This window comes from Chinchilla lanigera, unplaced genomic scaffold (assembly GCF_000276665.1).
Source record: "Chinchilla lanigera isolate Chin_1 unplaced genomic scaffold, ChiLan1.0 scaffold00007, whole genome shotgun sequence".
Lineage (NCBI taxonomy): Eukaryota > Metazoa > Chordata > Mammalia > Rodentia > Chinchillidae > Chinchilla > Chinchilla lanigera.
In genome coordinates, this window is record NW_004955408.1 from 6,138,100 (window position 1) to 6,150,677 (window position 12,578).

At 51.4% G+C, this 12,578-nt stretch overlaps 1 long non-coding RNA gene across 1 annotated transcript; it reads left to right on the forward strand.

Moving 5' to 3' along the window:
* Positions 1-6,382: 6,382 nt before the first annotated feature.
* Positions 6,383-9,378, forward strand: LOC106147387. The gene is made up of 2 exons (XR_001232268.1): positions 6,383-6,517; positions 9,094-9,378. It is a non-coding gene; the product is annotated as an uncharacterized LOC106147387 (long non-coding RNA).
* Positions 9,379-12,578: the final 3,200 nt, after the last annotated feature.

Sequence of the window (12,578 nt, forward strand, 5' to 3'; positions counted from 1 at the left end):
AAGTCTCAGGCCACAAGGATTGGAGGTTCTTCCCTGGCTGGGGGCAATTTAGGGACTTAGCAAGACCGAGTCTCAAGATACAAAAAAATAAAAAAGAACCTGTTGACTCCACCCACCCCGAATTACACGGTTCTTCTCCTCACTCCCCTCGTTTCTCGGGGTGTCTTAGCCTCTCCGGCTGGCCGAGGCTGGCTTGGGCAGAATCCCGGCCTGGCGCCTCCTCCCATCCCTTAAGGTCCATCTCCAGTTTCCAGCCCAGAACCTCGAGCCCACAGAGGGCCGCGTCCAGCCTCCTCCAGCTGCTCAGGAGGACAAAGAGCAAGAAGGCGGCCCTGTGTTTGCCAGGAAGGCGGCAGAGGAGCAGGCTGGGGAGGGCGCCGAGAGCACAGGTCCATTTCAGGGGCTCTCAAGCCTCCCCAGGCCTCCCTGAGCTTTCCAGTTAGAAGTGTCATTGCCCTCACATTGCCCTAAAGCTGCAGAAGTTCCTGGAAAGGCAGCCAGGGAGGACTGGGAAGAGGGGAGGCCGATAGCCAAACTGCAAGGGTGGGGGTCTTAGAGCAGGACCTCCCAGCCCACACTCACCCGACGCCCCATACCACCTTCTCGCCTATGGAATCTTTCGCCTTGTTCAAATATTTATTGATTGATGCTGAGCACTAAACCCAGGGGCCTTCACACCGAGCTACATCCCCAGCCTGTTATATTTTTATATTTTTAAAATTTTGAAGCTTGGGGCTGGGGATTTAGCTCAGCGGCACAGCGCCTGCCTGGCAAGTGCAAGGTCATGAGTTCGATTCCTGGTACCAGAAAACACACACACACACACACACACACACACACACATAAATAAATAAATAAATAAATAAATAAATAAATAAATAAATAAATTTGGAAGCCAGGCGTGGTGGCACACACTTGGAATCCCAACACTCGGGAGGCTGAGGCAGGAGGATTGTTGCAAGTTCAAGGCCAGCTTGGGCTACAAAGTGAGCTCAAGTCCAGCCTGAACTACATAGTGAGACCCTGTCTCCACAAGACAAAAAAAAAAACCAAAACAACAAAACAACCAAGAACTACGGGACAGAAGACCAAGAATCTAATTTTCACTCAGGTGTGGCCACACTGGAAGCCTCCTGCCTTGGTTTCCTCTTCTATAAAATGAAGGACTAAAAGATCTCTAGGATACCTTCAGTTTTCGCAAGCCATGGGTCAGTACAGATCAATATAGTTATTCAGCTATAATGTATAAAATACCTTTTTTCTTTTTTAAATACTGGGGGTTGAATCTAGGGCCTTTGCACTGAGCTACATTCCTAGCCTTTTTTTATTTTTAGACAGAGTCTCACTAACTCACAAAGTTGCCCAGATTGTACTCAAACTTGTGACCCTCCTGCCTCAGCCTCCCAAGAGCTGGGGTGCTGCAATGTAGCTGGACGTGGTCCCCCGGGTCCACAGAGCTTGTAGTCTTGCTGTAATTTACCATTTCCAGGAGAATGCTAGGTATTCTGAAAAACAGATCCTGGCTTAGTGGTACATTCTGAAGAGCAGATGGAGCTGCTTCCCCAGGCTGTTTTCTTGCTCAGATGTCTAAACCTTTCCTCCTGGACCACCTGCACGTCAGAACACCTGAGAGGCAGCTGTTGTCTCCCGGGAATGAGAATGCTGTGCTCTGAGCGCTGGGCTGGACCTTGGGTGGAATCATTTGATCCACCTTCAGGTGCTGAGCAGGAGGGGTCGGCCGGCAGAAAACTCAGGTGCTGGTCCCCAAGGAGAGCCGGAGGACCCTGAGGAAGGGCAGAACGCACCACTGCCACTTCTTCCTGATCTCACTACAGTAAAACTTTCTCATTTCCTATCTTTTTTTTTTCGGCACCAGGAATCGAGCTCATGATCTTGCGCTTGCCAGGTGCCGCTGTGCCGCTGACCTACATCCCCGGCCCCTCATTTCCTATCACTTTAAAAATAAGTTCTAGCCAGGTGTGATGGTGCACACCTGTAATCCCAGAACTTCGGAGACTGAGGCAGGAGGATCACCCAGAGCTGGCGGCCAGCCTGGGCTACATAGTGAGTTCAAGGACAGCCTGCATTACAGAGCAAGACCCTGTCTCAAAAAACAAGGAAACAAAAAAAGTTTGAATAATAAATAACTTTTATGTAATTTTTAAAAATCCAGTGACACTTTTAACTCATCCCATGAGAAGGTACCAGTTCAAAGAACAACCTGTTTTAACCGCTATTTTAGTTTGACCTATCCCGATAGCAGTGAGAAAATTTAGGAGTAAGAATTCCCGTACAATGGCTGGCACGATGCCTAACACATAAAAAAGCCCCAGGAACGTTCTTGCATCCCCCTTATGGTCTCAGTCCGGTTTACCAGGCCCAGAAGCGGGCATCAGGGCCCGCTTGGCCCGCTGGTTCTCTCCCGGAGCACTGCACACACAGCTCCCTCAGTCACTCAGCTTGAGGCTCAGAGTCGTTCCCCAGGGGGAATGGCCCCAGCAGCTCTGCCTGGAACTCACAAGAAACCAACCAAATTCTTGCTTATAAGTGTTTTTCGGAATACTAATGGCCATAAACCCACACCAGACACTGGGGAGGATCTGACCCATTGCATTGTATTGTATTGTATCGTTTGTTTGTTTGAGACAGGGATTCCCTATGTGGTTCAGACTGGCCTTGAACTCCCTGTGTAGCCAGGGCTGGCCTCACACTCACCATGATCCTCAGCCTCAGGCTCCCCAGCACTAGGATTACAGGCATGTGCCACCATGCCCACCCCTCATCGTATTCTTTTTTTTTTTTTGTCTTTTTGAGACAGCGTCTTGCTATGTAGTTCAGGCTGGCCTTGAGTTCACCTTGTAGCCTAGGCTGGTCTTGAACTCCCAATGATACTTCTGCCTCAGCCTCCTGAGTGCTGGGATTACAGGCATGCGCCACCACTACTGGCTTCCCATTGTATTCTGGAAGACTTTCCCAAACTCCCCTGGCAGACACACCAGCCCTTCTCTCCTTTAACACGCGCCCCAGGCCTTCCTTATCTGCCTGTTTTATAACCTGCTCCGTCCTCCAGGCCAGGCGCCTGTCCAGAATAGTTTTATCCCAGTCCTAGGAAGGCACTCACTAAAACCTCTCCAACAATGTGAAATCCTTTGCCACTCCGCACTCAGTAGTTTCCCACCTCCGAGACTGGGCAAGTCTAACCTCAGCCTCCACCACGCATCTCCTCACAACCAGGGCTTGCCGCCCGCAGAGCTGGTTGGCCTCCCCAAGGGCCCTGACCCACGCTGGTCTTTCCTGGTTAACAAATACGCTCTTGCTGGGTTTTAGACAAGGTATGTCCCCCTCTTTATAATCAGGCACTCTCAGGTGCCTCCGGGGTTCAGGCAGATGTTCAGATTGGGTGAAGTCACCCCTTTAACCCAAGGGGGTGAGTAGAAGCCTCTGGGGCAGCCCTGTTCTGAATTCCGCCCTCAATGCAAAGTGCCCAACAACAAAGTGAGCCCCAGACGCCCCAGCCTGTGGCTGGCACCGCAGAGGAAGACCATAGCTTCAAACGCCTCAATAACGCAGCCCCGTGGCAAATGCCGCTGGAAGAAAAGCCCTGTATACAAGCAAGCAAACACAGCCGGGGAGGGGAGTGGAAGAAGTGGAGAGCTGCGTAAGGAAGCCATAGAGGAGCGTACCCCAGCAGCGCAGACACAGCAAGGCGGCCAGAGGGCCCAAGGACCACACCTCGGGGTGTGAATAACCGGAAGAGAGGAACTTGAAGAGCCCGTGGAAAGAACGGAAAAGCAGTGGAACTCAGGGAAAGCCTAAATAATCCCGGTGGCTCCCCTTGCACGTAGTTGACTTTATTTATTTATTTATTTATTGTCCTTTTGAGACAGGGTCTCACTCTGCAGTTCAGGCTGGTCTTGAACTCATTTTGTAGCCAAGGCTGGCCTTGAACTTGCAATGATCCTCCTGCCTCAGCCTCCCGAGCGCTGGGATCACAGGAGTGTGCCACCACGCCCGGCTTGTAGTTGACTTTAAAAACCCCAAATTTTGGAGGTCATGCAGCTCAGCCACCTGTCACCCACCTCCCACTCGCTTTGCTGTCGGTGACACCTCTGACATGTGGGTAATGATGATCGCTGTTGCCTCGGTCACCCTCCAGTGACTTGAGGGCTACTTTTGTTGGAAGCGCTGACTCTTCACTTGGGTTTGCACGGTCTGATGGGTGATACACAGGCATCAGGAGGCCAAAACCGCGACCCTCAGATCATGCTGAGGCCACTGGTTTTGGAACACACACACTGCAACTGATACAGGGGAAAGAAACTCCCAGCCTGCTAGATGTCCAGTACGAGTTTGTGTTCTCTAAAATTCACAAATGAATTTTAGGAACAACGGAGTTAAGGGCACAATATATTTATTGGGGAAAGAAAACTTCTGCCTGAGAGACAGAAGGGGTCTTGAGTGGGTTGCCAAAGACCCTGCCTTTCCTAGGGATTTTTATGGAGCAAAACCACTAGGTGAGGCGGGCCCAAGGTGGGAAAAATGGGAAATCACAAGGAGGGCATGAGGGGGGACAAAACTGCAGTCAACCAGTAAGATTACGAGCACAATCGCTCAGGCAATATTGATTAAATCGGGATCAAATGAAGAATCGAGTCACAGCACTCGGGCACGAACCAGAACAGGGGCTTTCCCTGGGGGAGGTCGGGTTAGTGACTCTCCCTGGCTTTCTCAAGGTGATGGAGGCCTATTTAGAATATCAAGCCCTGATGTTTAACCTTAGGGAGTTTGTGGGTGCATTTGTTTTATCTTTTGTCTTGAGGTCTGGCCCGTAGCGGAGGTGTCTGTCTCTCCCACAGTTGCAAAGTATCTCATTCATCTCTGGCTCCTTCGAGGGCCTGGCCCTGTCTGACTGCCTATAATATTTTATCTAACTTAGCTGCCTATAGCACAAGGAGTGGGGAAGTTGGATGACACAGGCAGAGCACCAGCTCCCTACCTACAGTCACCTTCCCCATGCCTGAGGTGCCCTGGGCCTTTATCCTATGAATATCCAGCCCCAAACCCTTTCCCAGCAGAAGTGGATTTGGGCCTGAGTTTCCCTAAGGAGCTCAGTGGCCATGTGGAGGCCCTCGTCTCAGGTCTCAGTGCTGGGCAGCGGGAGTCTGTGGTGGGCAGAACAGACCTGTGCTGTAACCGGAAATGGAAATGCTAACTATTCTAATTTGATTAGGATAGTTAGGTGCAGGTGCAGGCGCAGGTTGTGTGCACATGCTGACACATCCCACGGTACCCTATGATTATATACAATTATTACATAGCCACTAAACATTAAAATTTAAAAAGGAAAGTAGGTAAAAGTAGTGCTTTGTCAATCTAATTAATTTTATACATCGTGGAAAATGTTTTGTTTTAATTTTTTTTAAACTGGGCACAGGGGCTGGGGATTTAGCTCAGCGGCAAAAGCGCCTGCCTGGCAGGCGCAAGGTCGTGAGTTCGGTTCCTGGTACCGGAGAAAAACCAAAAAACAAACAAAAAAAAAATAAAATAAAATAAACTGGGCACAGTGGCATACCTTTAATCCTGAAACTGGCAGGCTGAGGCAGGAGGATCACCGTGAGTTCCAGGCCAGCCTATACTACATAGGGAGTTTGAAGTCAGCCTGAGCTAGATAAGGAGACCTTGTCTCAAAAGTAAATGAATGGGGCCGGGATACAGCTCAGTGGCGCAGCACCTGTCTGGCAAGTGCAAGGTCTTGAGTTTGAATTCTGGTACCAAAAAAGAAACAGAAAAAAAAGTAAATGAATAAATGAACACGTTTACATATGTAAAATATATGTATGGGTTGGGGGTGTATCCTGGTGGTAGAACACATATTCAGAACGTCTGAGACCCTGAGTTTGATCCCTAGCACCACCAAAAAAAAAGTAGTTGTTTTCTACTATATGATTCTCAACATTTTACACGTTATAAAATCATCAATGAACTGTGGGCATAGTGGTGCCCATCTGTCATCCCAGCACTCAGGAACGAAGGCATGGTGAGTTTGGGGCCAGCCTGGAATACACAGCAAGACCTGCCTCATGACCCGAGAGCCACTGCAAGTTTGAGGCCAGCCTGGATTACCACACGGTAAGGTCCTGTCTCAAAAAACAAAACAAAACAAAAACCCAAAGCAACAACAAAGAGGCAAAAAAACAAGTCAGCACCAGGCTCAGCCCTGAATAAGCCGCTGGTCAGATCAAGCTGGATCTGTGCTGTCGTCTCTGAAAACTGAAAGGCCTGGCCCCGGGGGACACTCTTCTCTGTCACAGTTTCTGAATCTCGATCCAGTCTGGGCCACTCCCTTAAAGGGCCGTCACTGCTTGGAAACAGGTAAGTGACACCACGCAGGGACTCCCCGCCCGGGAGGGGCGAGAGCGACAGCGACAGCAGACAGCGGGGTACCGAAGACGGCTTTTCACGCCCCTTGGCAGGGGTGGCGGTGATCCACACCATGTGCAGGTTCTCAGCCCTGAAGGTAACAAGAAGGCGCTGCCAGGGCCCCCAGGGAAGCCCACGGTGCCTGGCAGGCCCGGCGGGCGCAGGCGGAGTCGCCCCAGGCAGTGTCTGCTTCAGCGCCCCCCGGGGGAGCTGCCCACACACAGCTGTTCACGCTGGTCTGTTCTGTGATCCTGGAGCTGTTTTAAACCGCGACTGTAAAACAATACAGACTCCCAGCGGGTCGCCCACCGAGCCTAGAGGAGACCCAGGCCCGCTGTGGCAGGTCGCACCGAGAGTCCGAGCTCAGCCTTCCCTCGCGCCTGGCTTGCGGAGACCGTCGCGGCTCGGCCCGGGGCCACACTGTGTCAGGAGGACTCACTACCCAGCCTCTCCTACAGCGGAGGCCGGAGGATTAGACCTGGTGCCCCAGTGTAAGGAAGGGCTGTGCTGGTGATTCCAGGCTCCCCTTAAAGCCTCTTCTGCGCTCCCCACCAGCTCTGACACAGACACAATGGTGAAATCAGCAGCCCTCCTGGACTTTGAATCCGAAGGCCCATGGAGGGGTGTGTGTGTGTGTGTGTGTGTGTGTGTGTGTGTGTGAGATAGTGAAGGAGGAGGCCTTGGCTCCTGCGGCCGTTACTGACTTATTAGCAGAATACCCAGGCTGGCAAACCTCCATTCTTGTTCTTTTTTTTTTTTTTTTTTGTCTTTTTTTTTTTGTCTTTTTGAGACAGGGACTTGCTGTAAAGTTCAGACTGGCCTTGAGCTCATTTTGTAGCCCAGGCTTGTCTCGAATTCTCAAGGATCCTCCTGCCTCAGCCTCCTGAGTGCCAGGATTAAAGAAAGGCCTGTGCCATCATGTGTGGCTATACCTCCATTAAAAGAGACAAAAACTTCTATTTTTTTTAACGGTGTCAAAAGTTTATTTGAAAAATGAGAGGTGAAGGGGTTAGGGAAGAACCAGCTCTGCAAGTCAGGCGTGGTGGCATAAGCCTGTAATCCCAGCACTCAGGAGGCTGACGCAGGATTGCTGCAAGTCCAAGGCCAACCTGGGCTACACAAGAGAAAAGGATAAAAGCAAAAGTAAAAGTGGACCCTGGCCTAGAAGACACAGAGTGGGCCACCATGGGGAGTCATGATAGTGGGCCCTCATGGCATCTGTGCCCTTGTATGCCGTCCACATTTTTTTTTTTTTTGTCTTTTTGAGACAGGGTCTCGCTATGCAGTTCAGGCTGGCCTTGAGCTCACTTTGCAGCCCAGGCTGGCCTCGAGCGCACAATGATTCTCTTGCCTCAGCCTCCCAAGTGCTGGGATTACAGGCATGCACCGCATGCCCAGCGCCATCCACATCTTGTAGGAGCACGTGAGAAGTTCCACGTACAGGGTCCTGGGTATTATTTGGCTCTGTCCTGAGGTCTTGTAACTGACTGTCCCACTTGTTTTCCCGGTCATCTTTGTCACGCCCTTTCTTATTTCATGGTGGCAGGCCCTAATCCCAGCACTCAGGAGGCAGAGGCAGGAGGATCTCCTTGAGTTTGAGGCCAGCCTGGGCCACACACTGAGACCCTAAAAAGTAGGCCTTTGTAAATGTAACTCAGTTTGCAGTGTTCATGGCATCTCGGGCTGGCATCTCAGGATCATGAAGGTCGCAGTTGCTCAGAGCATACATAGTCTTGGTCCTTTGGTCCTAGGATGTTCACCCATCAGTCTTCTTGTTACTGGGACTCAAGGAAAATACAGGGGACAGTGACTCAAGAGAACTCAGAGGAGGGGCTGGAGATTTAGCTCAGCGGCACAGCACCTGCCTGACAAGCGCAAAGTCATGAGTTCGATTCCTGGTACAAAAAAAAAAAAAAAAGGAGAGAACTCAGAGGACAACAGAACCAAGTCCAGAGGAGCATGGAGTCAGAGTCAGAGAAATGCAATCGAGGGGCCAAGGCACGGGGGCCCCCTCAGCCCGACACTGCGGAAGCCACGAGGCACTGCAGGGCCGGGAGAGGCAAAGCCGGGAAGCTGTAGACCGACCAATCCATAAGGGCAGCTTCTCTTATCAGATGCTGCAGGGGAGACGCTAGGAGTCAGCTCGCCAGTTCCTATCCTCCCAAGTCAAAGAATGAATTCTAAGGAGCGATAGAGGTTAAGAGTTGGAAAATTTTCTGGGGAGAAGAATGGGGAATCGGAATAGCTCCTGAGAGACAGGAGGGTCCCGGACGGGTGGCCAACGTCTATCTTATTTAGGGTTTTCTGCTTTGTGCCACCCCATCGAGCTGACACATCGGTGTTTTCAGTGACTGACTACGATGGATTCGAAATGTGACTGTGAATAACTAAGAAAAACGCTACTCAGGTCAAGAAACAGAATTCTGAAGCCGGGGGGTGGTGGCACACGCCTGAAATCCCAGCATTCAGGAGGCTGAGGCAGGAGGATCATTTTGAGTTCAAGGACAGCCTGGGCTACACAGTGAGTTCAAGGACAGCCTGAACTGCATAGTGAGTTCAAAACGACGAAGAAAGGTCGGGGAGACAGCTCAGCGGCACAGCGCCTGCTTAGCAAGCGCAAGGTCCTGAGTTTGATTCCTGGCACAAAAACAAACTTTTGCTTGCCCCCCTCAGTCACAGCTCCCTGCTTCCTCCCAGAGCAGCTCTGACAGCCTCCGCCTGGCTTGTGCAGCGAACGCTTCAGTGTTAGCAGGCTACGACACTCACTCAAAGCGTCCGGGCGAAGACCACTCCTCTGTTGTGTACGGGGCACCGCTGAAGGCTGTTCGGCAGGAGCGTCTTGTGGCCAAAATGCCGGCAGAAGAGCAGTCTGAGCCCTTGTACCACGGAGGAAGAGAATGAAGCTCAGAGATGTGAAGGGACTTTTCAAATTGATAAATAAAAGTTGCATATATTTCCTTATGCTATGTACAACATGTGTGTGTGTGTGTGTGTGTGTGTGTGTGAGTATGACTGTGTGAGTGTGTGTGTGTGAGTGTGGTACTGGGGATGGAACCCAGAGCCTTTGCACTGAGCTACATACCTGGCGTCTTTTTCTTTCATTTTCAGACAAAGTCTCTTTAAATAACCAAGGTGCCCAGACTGGGCTCGAATTTGCAGCCCTCCTGCCTCAGCCTCACAGAGTGCTAAAAGCACAGGCAAGCACCACTGCCTGGTGGATGTTCCGCTGTATGTATATATACCTGGGAAAGAACATTCTAAGCTGGGTGTGGTAGCACATACCGGTAGTCCCAGCGCTTGGGAGGCTGAGGCAGGAGGATCGTTGCGAGTTTGAGGCCAGCCTGGGCTACAAAGTGAGCTCAAGGCCAATCTGAACTGCATAGCGAGACCCTGTCTCAAAAAGACAAAAAAAAAAATAACATTCTAAGATCAGTTAGCAAATTTGTGACAAAGCAGACGACTGGACCTGAGCGCCTCTCTGGCGCTGTAACATTTCATCCCCAGCTTCTTTCAGGGGAGAGAAGTTTATTCCCCAGCCGTGGGAAGCAGCCTCTTCCAGGGAGTCCCAGAGGGGAAGGGCTTGTGAACGCCTCCTCCGGTTCGGGGCGTGAGGGCCTCTCAGTGTCTCACCCAGCTCTGCCCACACGGTTCTCTCGAGAGAAAGAGGCTGCCAGGTCCTTGGCCGTGCCCTTCCCAGAAGCCTTTGCATCTAACAGGCAGGGATGCAGCAGCAAGATGTGGACTCAACACAGACCGGGCTTCGGTGTAGCGTGTGGCAGCGCCCAACACCCGTCCTTGGCCGGACTCCGCAGCCCTCTCTGTCCCGCAGCCCCAGAAGTGAAGGACAGGCCTCCATCCTCGGCCTCACCCTATGGGTCAGAGTGGAACGACAGTCTCGAAAATGTTACATTCTGTAGGGGAAAGGGTCTTCCAAGCACCAAAGGGAAGTGGTGCACGTTTTACCTCTTTTCTGGAGAAGTCTCAAGTATAGCGTCGCATACGCAAGGCTCAGAATCCCCCCGTAAACAATTTGCTTCATTTCCCAAATGTTCTGGACTTCGGGACCTTGTGTTTTGCTAGCAGCAGCGGAGCTTGGCAGGTGAGACTTCAGCTCCTTCCACAGACAAAGGACGCATTAACCCACAGGGTGCGCGGCACGGCTGGAAAACCACTTTCCTGGCGCGGGGAGACCATCGCTCTGGAAAAGTACTGAACTGTCCTAAGCTCTGTAAAAATCCATTCCTCTGAGCCCCAGAAAGCAATTGCACATGGACCCAAACCTCCCAGTCCAGGGAGGGCCCAGGCGGAGCGGTGGCCCTGCAGGCTGGCACCGGACTCCCCGTGCTAAGGGGCCGGCTGGCCAGCAGCCACCCAGCGTGCGTCTGGACTTGTTTTTCCTCCCTTCCTTCCCCTGCGCCTTTCAGAACACGGCTGAATGGGCCCAGTCTCTCAGCCCTGCGCCCCTCCAAGTCTGGCCAGCTCGGCTCCCACTGCTTGATAAACAACCCCCTCCGAGCGGGGCCTGGGCGCTGGGAACCGCAGCCCCGGCCGAGCCTTCTCTCCCCTGCAAGCTCAGGGAGCCTCTCCTCTCCCCTGCGGGCATCCTTCCTATGCCTTGGCTGCCCACCCATTTAAACCTGCCCGAAGCCCCGGCGGTCACCTGAGGGAGAGAGACTCACAGAAGGCCCTGGATGAAAGTCTTCCATGGCTCTGGGTTTTGTTTTTAGCAGGAAACCTTACTTTCCAAACAAATTATTAGTGCAGAATTTATCCGTTTATAGAACAGACAAATAAGAACATTTATGGCCTATTTACTATGGAAAAACATTGGAAAGAAACTAAATGTCCATCAGTAGGACCCTAAGGGTAAGTCACACAATGGAATACTATTCGGTCATCTAAAAGCCAATGTTCTGGAAAAATCCTTATTTTCTATGGACAGTGTTTGGTGCACAATTCCCCTCTAAGGGAAACAACAAGATCACTACTCGCATTGCTCAGATTTACCACCCTCTGTTCAAACTTGCCTGACATGTACTTGGTATTTAAACACGGTGACCAAACACCCTGCTTTGCCTAGAACTGAGAGCTTGTGGGGACATAGGGTTCTGGGTGCTAAAGGGATGCGTGGTCACCCTTACTTGAGAGAAATCAATGCTTTCTCTCTCTCTCTCTTTTTTTTTTTTTTTTTTTTTTGGTCTTTTTAAGACAGGGTCTCGCTGTGCAGTTCAGGCTGGCCTTGAGCTCACTTTGTAGAGCTGGCCTTGAACTTGCAATGATCCTCCTGCCTCAGCCTCCCGAGTGCTGGGATTACAGTTGTGCGTCACCACGCCCAGCTTCACCGCTTTCTCTTTTTTTTGGGGGTATCCGGAATCGAACTCAGGACCTTGCACTTGCCAGGCAGGCACTTGTGCTGCTGAGCTATATCCTCGTTCCAACACTTTCTCTTGAAAAAATACATAGATGATTACTAATTTAGAACCCAGAGTCAAACTCAGGACCTCCCACTTGTCAGGCAGGAGCCTCAGCCTGCTGAACTACATCCTCGGCCCTGATTACTAACTTTAGATAATATTAATAGGGGCTGGGGATTTAGCTCAGTGGCACAGTGCCTGCCTGGCAAGCGCAAGGTTGTGAGTTCGATTCCTGGTACCTGAAAAAAAACCAATAAAAAATAGATAATATTAATAAGCAAGTATAGCCGCGCGTGGTGGCGCATGCTTATAATCCTAGCACTTGGGAGGCTGAGGCAGGAGGATTGCTTCGAGTTTGAGGCCTGCTTGGGCTACAAAGTGAGCTCAAGACCAGCCTAAGCTGCATAGTGATACTGTATCAAAAACACACACAAAAAAAAGAAAAAAGAAAAAAAGAAAGCGCATGCTCCGAAGACGGAGCAGAGCCCCAGCCTAGTGTCGCACACACGCACAGCAAGCCCCCGAAGGCGCTGTAGCCAGGACACCCTGACTCTGGGCACTCTCCCCCCAGCTCCAGGCTCGACATGAGAACACGGCCACACCCAGCGAGGGGATAAGGGATGAAACAGCCGGCCGGGTTGCTCACTACCACCACAGAGGGGAGGAGTGACAGAAACTCTCAGATCCAAGGAGATTCGGAAGCCCATGCCGATGAGCCCAGCACTTTGGGAGGCCGAGGCGGGA